The sequence below is a fragment of the Cupressus sempervirens genome, chromosome 5 (genome assembly GCF_028749045.1).
Source record: "Cupressus sempervirens isolate cs-2001-9-10 chromosome 5, ASM2874904v1, whole genome shotgun sequence".
NCBI lineage: Eukaryota > Viridiplantae > Streptophyta > Pinopsida > Cupressales > Cupressaceae > Cupressus > Cupressus sempervirens.
This window is the reverse complement of record NC_143122.1, coordinates 794606236-794620576: the sequence shown is the minus strand read 5'-3', so window position 1 is coordinate 794620576 and position 14341 is coordinate 794606236. Positions and strand designations below refer to the sequence as shown.

Genomic DNA, 14341 nt, shown 5'->3' with positions numbered 1-14341 from the left:
GATCATCAATACTGTATACAATTTCAAAGAAATAAATACAAATACACAGAGTTGATTTCATACCATACCTTGTCTCTTTTCTTATTTCTATTTTGTTCTCTGAGACTTGATAGTAAAGTTTTATTAAGTCTGAGTTGTAGTTCACTTTGAATTATATTTCAATTTACTCTTGTTAATGTATTAGATTATGTAAATGCTTGATGCAAATTGAAAGAACACTATGGATTTAAGCAAAGATATGGTAAGCATGAGATTTGGAAATAAATACAGATGAGTCTTTATACAAAGTATTAAGATAAGATCCAGAAGTAGGTTTGTGATCTCTATTAGTTATGGCCCTACGAATAAGGCACTAGCCATCCTTTTGAATTGATCTAATTGGAATGTTTTACACAATGCAAAAAACATATATCAATCAATCTTTTTATGTTTTGTTGTTGAAGAATGAAATGTCTACCTATACTTGGTTCATGGTGTCTAGGGTTTGGTAAAACAACTAGTTATCATCTCTTTTGACCAGTTGAATTAGAAGAAATTAGGCAAATTAATCTGTTATTTATGGGATTCACGCTGAGAACTTGGTCTTCATAATTGAAACGAATTGAATTCCCAAGGTAAACCCACTTGAATCTTGCAGAGTTCAAAGTGGAGAGGACTCCATTGTCTTGTTAGTTGGTCCTTTTATCTTATTTGTAGAATATCCAATATGGTCTCTAGCTAATTCCTAGGTTTTCTGATATCATAAAAGGTAGTTAAAATTCTATCAAGTCAAGAGCCAACAAATTTCATTGGACCACCCACTCCACAAAAATAGATCCTGCAACCTCCCTTATGGGACCACACCCTAAGAGGATCACAACTTAGCATTGTATTGTAGGCTTTTGCCTTAAAGAAGCTAGTGGTTGTTCATAAGAAAAATTAAGTAAAAAATTCATTTTCAAGCCAAAATTTAGTTTGCATATGTTTTTCCATAAGACCGACCTCTTCATAAAAACTACTTAAGCCCCCCTCATAAGACTCATGCATAAACAATTCAAGGCGAAGCAATGAAACTCCTATAGAAAAAATTTAAATCCCCCTATTTTATTATTTTCACCTTAATTTTTAACTCCATGATTACCAATAAGAACAAACTATTCCTCAATATGATAATTTAGTTACATAGTTTCAACATTTTGACAAAATTTTGAAATTTTAAAAATCATCAATTATTTAAAATTCTATTGACTTTAAAATTAGAAATATTTTTATAGAATATCATGTTATGCAAGGTTCTCATGTTATGTTAAGGTGGTTGACTAAAATTCAAAAAATAGAAAATACTATACTTTTTTGAAATTTTAACATTTGTTCCTTATGATATACATATTTTATGATAGAAAAATATTTGTAAGAAAATCATTATATTTTCGTAAATCTCAAAAAGAATATTGTTTCTTTTTTATTAGTCTTCGAGGCATTTTGAGTTTAGCGCCCTTTCAACATATAATGGGCGTGTAAGAATACATTCCTGTCCACGTTATCCATCGGAGCCGTGGATGAGAAGCAATGCTAGGGATGGACGATGAAAAGAGAGTTAGGGTTCAAAGCTTAGGGTTAGGGTTTCAGATCCCTTTTTAATTCATAGGGAAGGAGCCTCAGAGCATATCTGTAGTGGTGTTGCGTGACTCTAATTTTTCTGGGCAAAATGTCCTTTAGTACGTTACAGCTCCGGCTACTTCAGGAAGTGGTAGGAATGGGCCGTCTGGAAAGAAAGAACAGCTTGACGAACTACTTTCCAGACCCACCCATTCCAACTATTTCGTTAAGTAACTGCAACTGTTTCGTTCTGACAGTCTTTGACTTCTAAGAACTGCAGGAGATGAATGTAATGTCAGGGGTTTGCGAGATTTTATCAGGTTTGTTCTATATATTATCAATGTTCTTGTAATATTCTCCATTTGCTTTCAGTAGAATTGAAACTTAAACGAATCTTGTGACCGTGGGGTTATGCTCCGCTTTACGTTTCCATCGGGTTCTTGAAGAAGAATAGAGATAGGATTTGGAAGTAAGGTTTCAGCATTCAATGTTTAGGGTTAGGGTTTCGTTTGCCCTTTTTTATAAGGGGAAAGTGTGTTAGTAGACATCTTATGGTGTTTGTTAGTTTTAATTCCTCTGTTAATTATCCATCAGAAAATTACAGATCCGGCTACCTCACGGAGTTGCAGGAGTCGTCCGTTAGGTGAGATGGTCAGATTGACGAGGCCACCCTATATTTTATTAAGCAGTGTCTACTGTTTCATTTTCACTGTCTCTACTTCAAAGCACTGCAGTAGACGGTTTTCCATAGGGTTCTAGAAGAAGAATTGAATTAGGTTTAGGGTTTCATTTGCCCTTTTATTTGCAGATACCTTATGGTTTTTGAGATCCTCTATTAACTATCCATCTGAACATTACAGATCCGGCTACTCAGGAATCTGCCGTTAGGAAAGATGGGCAGATTGACGAAACATCTATTCCAATTAAATTTCATTAACTCTTAAATTTGAGTAAGGTCTATGAGTTTTAGAATGAAATAGTATGAAATTTTAAATTTATTAATTAACTTTGATAGAAAAATAAAGGAATTGTCGACACGACTACAAATTCCCTAAGCTTGTGGGGCTATTTCCAGTCCCACCCCATTTTCACCCCTTCAAACTGAACACACTAAAAAGTTGAGCACCTCCTATTTTATAGAAGAAGATTCTGAATAACCTTTAGTCCCCAAAATTTTTTATCATGGGGTCACCCGCCCCTCCACGGGACCCCTGCCTTAGAAGTCCTTCCAGATGTGTTCTATCGTCATTTTGTTTGTTATCTTGTAAACCTTTTTTTAAGTTAATGGAACATATATATGGTGTAGATTTGTTCAGCGAACCAAATGATTTGTGGTTATGATATATGTCAAGGTTGGAAAACTTGTTAGATCCGTTATCAGGATGATTAGGTGAGTATACTGAAGATTGCAAAGGAAAAGATTAGTAGGGTTATGGAAAGCATGGTTTTTGTAAAATGGAGACTTCAGGTTAATGAAAAATCAGAGAAACAAGTTAAGAGAGGGATATATTGATTTAAAGGTAGCATTGCAGTTTAGATCGAGCATTGGATGTGGATTAATTTAGGTATGGGATTCAAGGAGTTCATCTTCTCATTGGAAAGTAGGTATCAGGCAATCAAATGCTCATTTAAAGGAGGAAATCAAATGCTCATCTAGAGGAGGAAATATGATGAGACGCTTACGATTGAAAAGCATAAATAAATAAAAATTTAGATAATAAAAGAAAGTCTATAAAAATTGAACTAATCAGATTTACCACTAAAAATCTATTTAAAATTTTTTATGTTAAGATTAAAAATATTTAATTTTTATTGTTAAACATTTTGTATTTATTTAAAATAATACATGTATTCTTACGTAATTATTGATACAGATAGCACATTTATTTTTATATTTTTGTCAATAAAAGACAGAAAATTGGTACATTTCAAATGAAAGGTACACCGACCTTGGATGATATACTGATGTGGCTCTTCGATCAAGATGGGCTAACTGTATTGGTTCAAATGTTTTTGAAACATGAATGGATAATGAAATACTCGTCAGATTCTATAGATGAAGAGGTGTAAGACCTCAGGTATATGACTGTGTCAATTTACTGGTAAGAAGTTGATGCAAGGAAAATATAGGATTAATATTTCTTATATATAATCACAAAGAGAAGATATGGAAAACTACTTGAAAACAACAGTTGAATTATGGTTAGGATACAAGTAACATATGTATATAATCCCGGGAAAGAAATTCGCGCTTTGAAGAGTCCTTATAGTCATTTGACAGTAACGTTGCAAATTACAAACAAAAATAACTTTGCAGGTTGACCTGATTGAAATACACGATTCAAGAGCTCTTTAACGTAACGTGTCATAACTGGAGGCAGAGCTTGTATTCAAGCATACTGAATGCAATCACAAGTAACCTAAAAGTGTTCAGTACCAATATCAAGAATGACCATAAATGATGCATTTGGTTTCTTTAGCCACACGTGTACAATGGAATTTGCAACAAGTCCATTGTAATTGTTGCTTTTTTTTTATGAGACTATATAAGAGCAGAATGGGAAGAGGTGCTAAAATTGTAGAAATGAGAGAACTAATTATCTCTATGTATCTAAGCTCATATCAATCCATTATCAAACACCTAACTCCATTTTGTTCCCTGAAAGCATTGAAGTATCTAATGTTGTGATGTGAATATCTGGATTTAACTGTGATTTTGAGTCGAACTCGATGACCCATGTTTCATGAGTAGTGATTCAACATGAATCCATCTCTCATGAGAATAAATGGAACACTTAGCACTCATTGGATCTAGGTGATGCTCACAGGGGTGAAGCACCGGGACTTCCCGGGAGGTCACCCATCCCAGTACTACTCCAGCTTGAGCGCGCTTAACTACGGAGTTTCCTCCACAGTTAAACCCAAAGCTTGCAACCCCATTTACAAAACTTTCACCAAGTGTTGTGCCTTATGAACCATTCATTAGAAAGCCCCTTAAGCTCATCAATTGATAAGTAGGAGATGATTTCCACAGCTAGTCAAATTGTGATGTGAATATCAGGATTTAACTGTGTGATTTTGAGTCAAACTCGATGACCCATGTTTCATGAGTAGTGATTCAACATGAATCCATCTCTCATGAGAATAAATGGAACACTTAGCACTCATTGGATCTAGGTGATGCTCACAGGGGTGAAGCATCGGGACTTCCCGGGAGGTCACCCATCCCAGTACTACTCCAGCTTGAGCGCGCTTAACTACGGAGTTTCCTCCACAGTTAAACCCAAAGCTTGCAACCCCATTTGCAAAACCTTCACCAAGTGTTGTGCCTTATGAACCATTCATTAGAAAGCCCCTTAAGTTCATCAATTGATAAGTAGGAGATGATTTCCACAGCTAGTCAAATTGTGATGTGAATATCAGGATTTAACTGTGTGATTTTGAGTCAAACTCGATGACCCATGTTTCATGAGTAGTGATTCAACATGAATCCATCTCTCATGAGAATAAATGGAACACTTAGCACTCATTGGATCTAGTATCCAATGTTCCTCTGTTTCAGATATTCGACTCTGTACTCTTTCAGTTTCGTCACATATACTGCTTCCTTCACACACCTTACACCCTTCTATCAACTTTCCTCAGTTGGGGCTGTAGTTGTTGCGGTTGTCTATCAGCTTGTGTTCTGCCTCTCTTGCAATGCTCAGTGCAAGGTCTAATTTGTGTTTGGCCAACAAAATTAAGAAACATAAACAGCAGTTTAAATTACGCATGCATGCATGCCATGTGTATTGTTTCTTACCAATAGAGTGAATAAATCAATTTTAAAAATAATGCAAGTATATATAGGTTAATTAATAAAGATAGATGGAGTTGAGATGCTTTTACTCGAATGCCGAGTTCAAAAGCATCCAGTTGGGTTTCCATGACAGAACAGTGGTGCACCGAGTGATGTGGAAAATTGTGAGGCCCTTCCAAATTTGCGATGCTTGTCTTGCCATGGAAGACTCCCATAATCATTGTGATCTGAGATAGAAGCCTGATCTTGAGCATTGTGCAAGGAATAAAATGAGAGTGACAACACAGCCTCATGCTTTTCAACAAAGCTTCTTATAGGCAATCAATTTTATTTTCGGGCTGCATATTGGTAACAATGATGAAGTTAACCACTGCAAATGTATCTTCGGAAGTGTTTGCAGGCTGCTTGCGGATGTCTGCATCATCGGCATCGTTCATCTGCTTAGCACACCTATGGGCTTACAGAAAGCCTTACACAAATTTGCAAGTAGCCAGCAGAGTTCTGGCAGAAACTGCAGCCTCTGAAACAACATTAAAGAAATGATTGGCCTGGCTGTGCATCCGAACTGCTCCGGCAAGAATTTCATGTCTAATTAGAGGAAACCCAAATGTGATGGCATAAACAGGGGGGACCCCCTTACCACATTTTTCGGAACTTGCAAGTGTGGCCAAAGTAGCAATCCCACCTCCAATGGAATGGCCTGTAAACAGAACACTGTTTCCTATTCCAAGTGCCTCTGCAGTCCTGCAGGAACAAAATACGAGTTTTGTTAGTTCCAAGTACAAAGCCTCCTGTTTCTCTTCTATTTGTAGAAACTAAAATTTCCTGCTTTCCAAATCCTGCGCTTACACGTCAAGCTGATTCCAAAGATGGGCAGAATTCTAAAAGCTGATTTTGATTTTTTTAAACTCAAGTTTAGACTTCACATTTAAAGATTCAAAACATTTTATTCCCCTTCCTAGTCAAATCTGATCGATCAAGTCATAGATATAATCTATATGGACCTTGCCGGTTTTGAGATTTGTCCTGCCAAAGGTTAATAATTTGATAAGTTCCTCTTTGTAGACAGTAGCTCGCTCTGGATCCTTTCTTGTAGCCCATCCACCATAGACTAAAAAATAAACACCAAATTTATTCTCTGTTTGACGAATGTCACTGGACTGGAGAGAACCAGATAAAACTTGGCAAAGTCTACTATTTCCAAAATCTTGGCAAACATATCGATCACCACTGGGGCAAGTGGCATAAGTTGCCCTCCTTATATTTTCATGTCCTCCAAACCTGCAAATAACACCCACAAGAATAAATTCAACTCAAATGAGAAGAAAAGAGTAACCAATGCTCATATGAGATGGTGACCCATTTCTTTACAGACATTAGTTACTGACAACCACCTTGCATGACTATATTCTCTTAATCAGGAAATCCATACTCTCGCATAGATAATAATAGATGAGATGTCATGTTATAAATAATTTCTTGGTTTTTTGCTGACGAGGATGTAGAGGCCATAGGTAGATGGCTTGCGATAGATAACCAAGTTTTACTTTCGAATTGGAAGTAAAATTTTGAGTTACATTCTGCAGCAAAATGCAGTGAGACAGCAGAATTTGTTGCAATTAAGATCATCCAAATATTGTTGTTCTTTAACATTGTTTCTTCTCTACAACAGACAACGAACTGCTCTTGACTCTTGTATCTTGCATGACTATATTCTCTTAATCAGGAGACCCATACTCTCGCATAGATAATAATAGATGAGATGTCATGTTATAAATAATTTCTTGGTTTTTTGCTGACGAGGATTTAGAGGCCATAGGTAGATGGCTTGCGATAGATAACCAAGTTTTGCTTTCGAATTGGAAGTAAAATTTTGAGCTACATTCTGCAGGCAAAATGCAGTGAGGCAGCAGAATTTGTTGCAATTGAGATCATCCAAATATTGTTGTAACATTGTTTCTTCTCTACAGTAGACAACGAACTGCTCGACTCTTGTATTGGAGCGTGTGCGAGAGACAATTGCATTACAAGAAAATAAGTCAAAGAATGCCGCTCTTGTATGTGAAGCTCTATACCCCTATCAGGTTTGTGATTGTTCAATTTATTCGTTTATAATTTTGCTATTTTCTTTTTATTGAAAGAGTGGTAGCAACTTTTCTAGGGCGAGAAGCTGGAGAAAGCCTGTTCTGCCAGTGAAAGTAAAAGCTTCGAGTGAAGGTTACATTTTGGGTAGAATAAATCATAGCAGTTAGCCTTCATTAGTTGGAGCTAATTGCAGACATCAATAGCTATGTATTTAATCTCCCTTTAGTCCAAGATAACAGCAGACCTGGCTCACAATTTTTTTTCCACTTGAGAGTACCACATGAAATTGAAAAGTTAGTGAATTAATCAGATATTCTGAAGTCCTTTTTCTTGGAATAACCCTCTGCACTTTCTGCACTATAATTTTCTAAATCAGAGATATTAAGAAAAACTGCAATTAGTGAAATGTGCAACATAAGACGACCTAATCAACTACCTAATCATTAATGTTTAAATCTATTAGTTGATTCACCGAATTTTGACAGCTTTCGATATACCTGAGAATTGACTGCAAGAAGGCCTAGACAGACGTTGGCTGCATTGAGATTGGTGTGAGAAGAATTAAGAGATGGTTTGTTTGTTGGAATTGAATTGGAATTGGTATGAACAAATTTAAAAAAAATATAATTTTCAGTTTGGATGCGTCAAATTGTTTCAATGAGGATTTGTTAATTCTGTTTCAAGAGGTGGAATTAGAATTAGAATTAAATCAAATTTTCATTTCCATTTTTCTGTTCAACAAAACCCAATTCATAATTACCAAATCTAAGAGTGGCAAATTTTGGATGTAAGACAATGCAACATTTGCTAATGCTAGGAGCGAAATGAGTCCCAAGGGTCACAACACTCCTCTCAATGGTATGACCGATCTTGTGCCCATGACGTGACACGTAATAAATGCAAGGATTAATAGGGGTACATATAAGCTACTTGAAATGTCAGCATTTATACAATCAATAGAGAACAAGTTCTAAATAACAGTGCTCTTATACCTATTGAATGCCCTAAAAGATCAAATTGTCAAACACTTTGTTTACGAAAAACTTGCGAAAGTGGACAACATATCGATGCGCTAAAAAATTATACATATGACCTAGAACAATAAACAAAAGCGTTAATAACATGTGGATGTGCTACAACCATATTCTTATGCGCTACAACACAAACATATGTGCTACGATGCAAAACTAGGGCATTTACAGAAGCGCCAAAATAAACCATAGATGTGCTATTTAAGCCCACGGATGGTGGACTGGACGTTGACACCAGCATCCTTGCTGGACTAGAGCTCCCAGTGGGTGCAAATGAAAGGAGAGAGTCGAAAGGAATAGTTTAAAAGGTCTTTTTGACCTATTTAAATTTAGTTAGGAGCTTTTTTTACCTATTCTTAACCCCTTTCACCTTCTTTAATGACCTAAACCTTTTTTTTTTCCAAAATGGATTTTTTTCCCACCACATCTCTTATCATCCACTCTATCCAACGCTTTACAAACAGCTTGTTTTCACTATTTCATCAAAAAAAAATTAGACATAAAATTGGAATCTTCATATCTTGAAAATCAATAATTCCAATTTCATTTTTGAGCAGGCAACATATCCATATCAACAACAACATTTTCAAACATCGAAAACATCCTACCCTATCTAAATGTCAACCAGTCAATCAAACTAGGGTATCCACACAATTTTCAAAATAACTACTATCTCTGTGTTTGAATTACAAGTAGGAGAGGTAAACTTTTGAGGAGGGGTGGGGTGGGGTGGGGTGAATCAACAGTTAAAACATGAACTCAAAAAACTTTTCACCACTCATCCCTCTCATGCATTCAATAGATAAACTGAAATAACATGTAAAGCACATACATCTAAATCATGTAAACATATAAGCAATCACACATTTGACATCAGATATGATTACTCAGAAACTCTCCTAAGAGAAGGTAAAACTGGGGTGGGGATGACACCCACAATTCTTCACTACTGCAACAACAAAGTGTAGTCAATTAAGGTTACAATGGTTTGACCATGAATCATGATTTGCTCTATGAAAGGCCTACCCTATTAAAGGCTTACAAAGACTGTTAAGTCCCACCTTATTAGAGGATTTTAACACTCTGTTAGATGTGTGCTTGGTTAGAGGACTTTTAGTCATTCACTTGGAATGCCACCTTGTTAAAGGATTTAGTGAACCCTCTACTCTGCTTAGGAGATTTAAATAAAATAATCTATTAGGATATTTTAGCATAGATCTTATGATTGGCTCTGGTCGCCTGATTAAAGATCAAATTTGTATAGTGTCCTTGATCCTTTCTGATCTGATGTGACAATTGTTGAAAGCTGTATTCTTTGTTCTCCTCAAACTAATTCTGCAATTCACTTTCTATAACTTCTAAGTCTTCATGAATGCTTTATTTGCACATGCAAACTTCTCTATTCCTCTCCTTCAATCCCTTAACACACTCATATGAAGTTCAGGGATTCGTCCTCCTTAAGAAGACTAGAAGAGTTAGGGTTAGGTATGAATCTACGGTTGGGATTCATCTTTTTTGCTGCATAATCCTTCCTATTTTCTGATTGGTTGCATGTAAACACATAGGGATTATGCAAATAGATTCATCCTTATCTTCAAAAGATTGTATTCTATCCTTTGGTTGGCTGAAAACGGTTTCAATAGTTGTTTGTCCAATCACAAAAAAATATGTCCAATCTGTGTTACTTGACATTTGAATTTACTGATGCTCGACACATACTGTTTTAGACACCCAAAAATTGGCAAAAATCTTAAATCATGCAATCCCAATCAATCAGGACCAAATTAAAGAGAAAATAAGAAGAAACACAAACACAACGGACTTTCAAAATAAAAAATCGCATCAAGGTCATTAATCAACTTTTAAATCGGCAAGCCCTCAATCAACTTTAAAAGAGAAAGAAAAGAATTCAAATTCATAAAATGAAATTCAAAAAGGGAGGAAGAAAAAGACAAAGTGTTGAAAATAAATCATTTATTAAATCAATGAAATCATTTTATCCTCACAAGATTGAAAATCTCTTTTTTACCATTTAAATGAATTTGAAACATCCTCATATTATCCTCAAAACCAAGTCTGTTGGACTCTTCCTCTTGACCTCTTATGAGATATTTTGAGTTTAACTTTTACCCCTAGTCAAAAGTGAAAACCTTGGTTCTTACCTCAACCCCTTCTGAAATCCTATAAATAGGAGAGAAATCCAAGAGACAAGGGGCTCAAGTTTTTATGCATCTACACTATAGGCATATTTAGACTCATTGTTTTAGCATTTCCATTGTAGCAATTTCATAGCATTGTTAGTATCATTTTTTGTCATTTAGCATCATTTTGTATCATTTAGCTTCATTTATTGCATATTTAGTTCATAGCATGATCATTTCAAGAGCATTTCTAAGAGTTGTATTTCACATATAATCCACATGTTAGTCATAGATCTCACACTTTTCATTGTAGATCTACATTTTTAGCACAATCCCATTCTAGAACTATCACTAAGAGGCTGATTAGAGAGCTATTTTAGCAGTTGTAGTTAGGGAGACATGAGACGCTTGTAGAGATTACATTCTGATGATGATGTCTTGGGTCTAATGTAGTTTGTCATCAGTCCATTTTCTTTTCTACAGTAAGGTTTTATGAATACACATTCTTACTGTGTACAAAATGGCGCCCATCATGGGGTTGAACTAAAAGCCTCTCTATTTTCAAGTTTTTCAGTCTAATCTTTCATTTCTAGTATAGATCTGTGCTTTTTTGCTATTCTCTTATGCAGATCTGATCAAATACAGGTTCTACTGCATCCGAGAGACCTCATATCAGCACGAATAGCATTCCAAAGTCTTTCTCGAGCATAGAAGGGCCAGATCTGAGTCTTTTGGTGCTTCTGTGCCCTATTTCAACACTTTCAAGAGATATTCTAACGCTTATGAACTCTATTTTTATGCATTTAATCTTATTATAGCGGTTATACATCATTCTGTAACGTATTTGTATTATTTTGTAATGCATCTACACATTTTTATAGCGCTTTTAAAGAGTTCTTTGATGCATTTAATCATTTCTGCAGAGCATATGAAGCATCTCATAGTGCATTTGACTTTCTTATAGCGCATTTGCATAATAGAATAGCGCATATGAGGTTTTCTGTGATGCATATGAGCATTTCTGTAGCGCATTTGATAAAAGGTGCAGTTTCTTGAATCTAATGTCCAGATCGGAATATCTTTTACATACAGGTTCTTTTTGCATTAACAAACAAGCTTTCAGATTGTAGATAGCGCGCAACAGGAATGGAGACTATCATAAATGCGCCTAGCCTTTGCTAGCTTTGAATTAGGTAGGTGGATCTCGGCTCTTGTCAATTAAAAGTGTGGCATTTCTAAGCTTTCGAACATAGTTTAATAAGAACGTTCAATCTCGCTAATCTGATAAAGTAAGCCTATGCTCTCAACTCCTTTGAGTTGATCAGAATGCCTAACCTTTTGTAAAGATCGGTTACAGTTGAACAAGGAAAAGAACCCACACATAGTCTAATTAGGAGCCCCCCCTGTTTTCAATAATATAAGGGTTGGTAATTAATCCTTTGTGTGTGACGTGTTTGGGGAGCCAAAACAATAGGGATTTGCTCCCACTCTTTCGAGTGATCAGATTCTCAAACCTGTTTATTGACTTCCATTTCTGGCTTTTCACTAGGTAGGATAATCTAGCCATAGAAGGGTTACCTCCTAAGTTGCCTTAGCAGGGCCAGTGAGAGGGATTGCCCCCAATCTTGTATTCTTAATCGAATGCAAGCCACTTGTGTTTGGTGCATAGCCTTCCTCTAGTAGTTCCACAAGTGATTGCGCCAAACCTCCCTGGCGTTGATGGGAAGCTCTCTGTCATAGGAGAGGTAAATCCAAACACAGTTGGAACACTAAGACCCATTAGTCATCGGCCTTAGATAACCTTGCTAGGAAGCCATTTTTTTTCGTTTCTAGGTGCATGCAATTTTTCATTTTATTTTGATCTCACTATTATTGTGCTTGAGTGCTTCAAAAGTTGATAATGAACACCAGCACAGATCATAAACCTTCCAAAAAGACAGACCTCAAACCGACATTGAAAAACCAAGTTTAAAACGAAGACATTGTTGAACAATCCTTGAAATAGCACATATACTGCATAAAATAGTGCTTCTGAACATTCTTGTAATGCTTCTAACTACTGTTATGATGCATATATCTATAAAACAACACATCTGAGACTTAAAACAATGCATCTGATTCAGGAAACAACGCATATGCAAGTTAAAATAGCACATGTGGGCATTGAAATAGCACATATAAACAAAGAAACAACGCATTTGACTATTAAAAGAGCGCATCTGAACATTCCTGTGACATATCTGAGCAAAAACTGAAATAGAGACTATCTGTGAACATGATACTTGTGAACAAACAATAAATTTGGATACCCTTTTTTGTGCTAGTATTTTATAAAGTCTGAAAATTTTCGTGTTTGACTGAAAACATCTTTTGAAAACAAGTAAAGCTACATCATCACCAACCCAAGAGTTACCATTACCTCACTTTGCACATCAAGCTAGGAACATTTAGAAACACATCCGTACCTAACTTCACAAAAGTGGACCTCATCCTATGTCCAATTTAGCTTGTTGCTACAAACAAATCACGGTCAACGAAAAACTTTCACTTTTTGAAAAATGCCTAAAAACTAAAAGAATCCAACTCACCTTTCATGCCACCACGCAAAACAAGTGTACCAACAAAATCAAAATGGTTGTCCATATGAGTAAGTGCTAGGATAGCAAGTAGAATTGTCAAACGCACAAAACCTCTAAACCTCCTAAAATCTAGCACAGCAACAGATTGTGCACAGAAAGAAGTTACCCCTGAGTCACCCCTATTTGATCAAAACTCAGAATCCCTAGCCACAATGGGCTCATTTCACACATGGGATGACAGAAGCATTGAATCTAAAATCGAAGATTTTTAACAAAATCCTGAACTTGTCGATATCATGGACAAGATTCTAGAAAAACACAAAGAATGATACATACTCGCAATAGCACAAGGAGGTGCAAAATTGCCATCCGATTTTGATGTGACCAATCTAAAACAAGATGAAGAAGAGTCACCTTTAGACGTAGTCACACAAAAATTGCAAGACTTACAACTAGAAATGGAAAAGATGAAAAATGGAAAAACACAACCTGTGGAGTTTAACCTTGAAAAGGTGTGTCCCCTACCATTCGATAAAAACATTACCTTCACACTTTTTCCTCCAAATGTGCAGATACCAAAGTATGATAAATATTTTAGCACGTCAGATCCACAAGATCACTTGAGGCAATTCTATACGCTAAGCATGGAGTTTGTCCATGAGACAACATACTTGATGCATCTATTTTCTAAGAGCCTTGGGGAGCAAGCCATGGAGTGGTTCTCCAAACTACCCTCCAATATTAAAACCTTCTATCAATTGGCCTCCATTTTTATCACCCAATATTCTTATAAAATTGAAAGAGAGGTTACAATGATTGATCTATGTAACACAAAACAACTCCTAGGTGAATCATTCAATACCTTCCTACAACGGTGGAGGCACATGTTTGCTAAATATTATAGAGACATACCAGATAAGGAGAAGACATACATCTTCATCAACAGTCTCTCCAAATCGATGAATTATTGGCTCCAACTCCAAGGGCCTAAAGATTTTAAAACCACTTTAGAAAACGTAGCTAAGGTGGAAGAAACCTTGATGAACAATGACATAATCAAATTATCTAAAGATGGTAAAGGTTTCTTCAACAATTCCACACAAATGCACAATTCCTCTGATCGGTCCA

The 14341-nt window shown here is 36.0% G+C and overlaps 1 long non-coding RNA gene across 2 annotated transcripts; it reads left to right on the top strand.

Annotated features, from left to right (window-relative positions):
• The first annotated feature begins 1498 nt into the window (after window positions 1–1498).
• On the top strand, window positions 1499–11523 carry LOC149558326 (uncharacterized). Of its 2 annotated transcripts, none has more exons than XR_016352459.1 (2): window positions 1499–1898; window positions 11280–11523. It is a non-coding gene; the product is annotated as an uncharacterized LOC149558326 (long non-coding RNA). The 2 variants fall into 2 exon arrangements; XR_016352460.1 differs by lacking the exon at window positions 11280–11523 and adding an exon at window positions 7348–7462.
• The last annotated feature ends 2818 nt before the right edge of the window (window positions 11524–14341 follow it).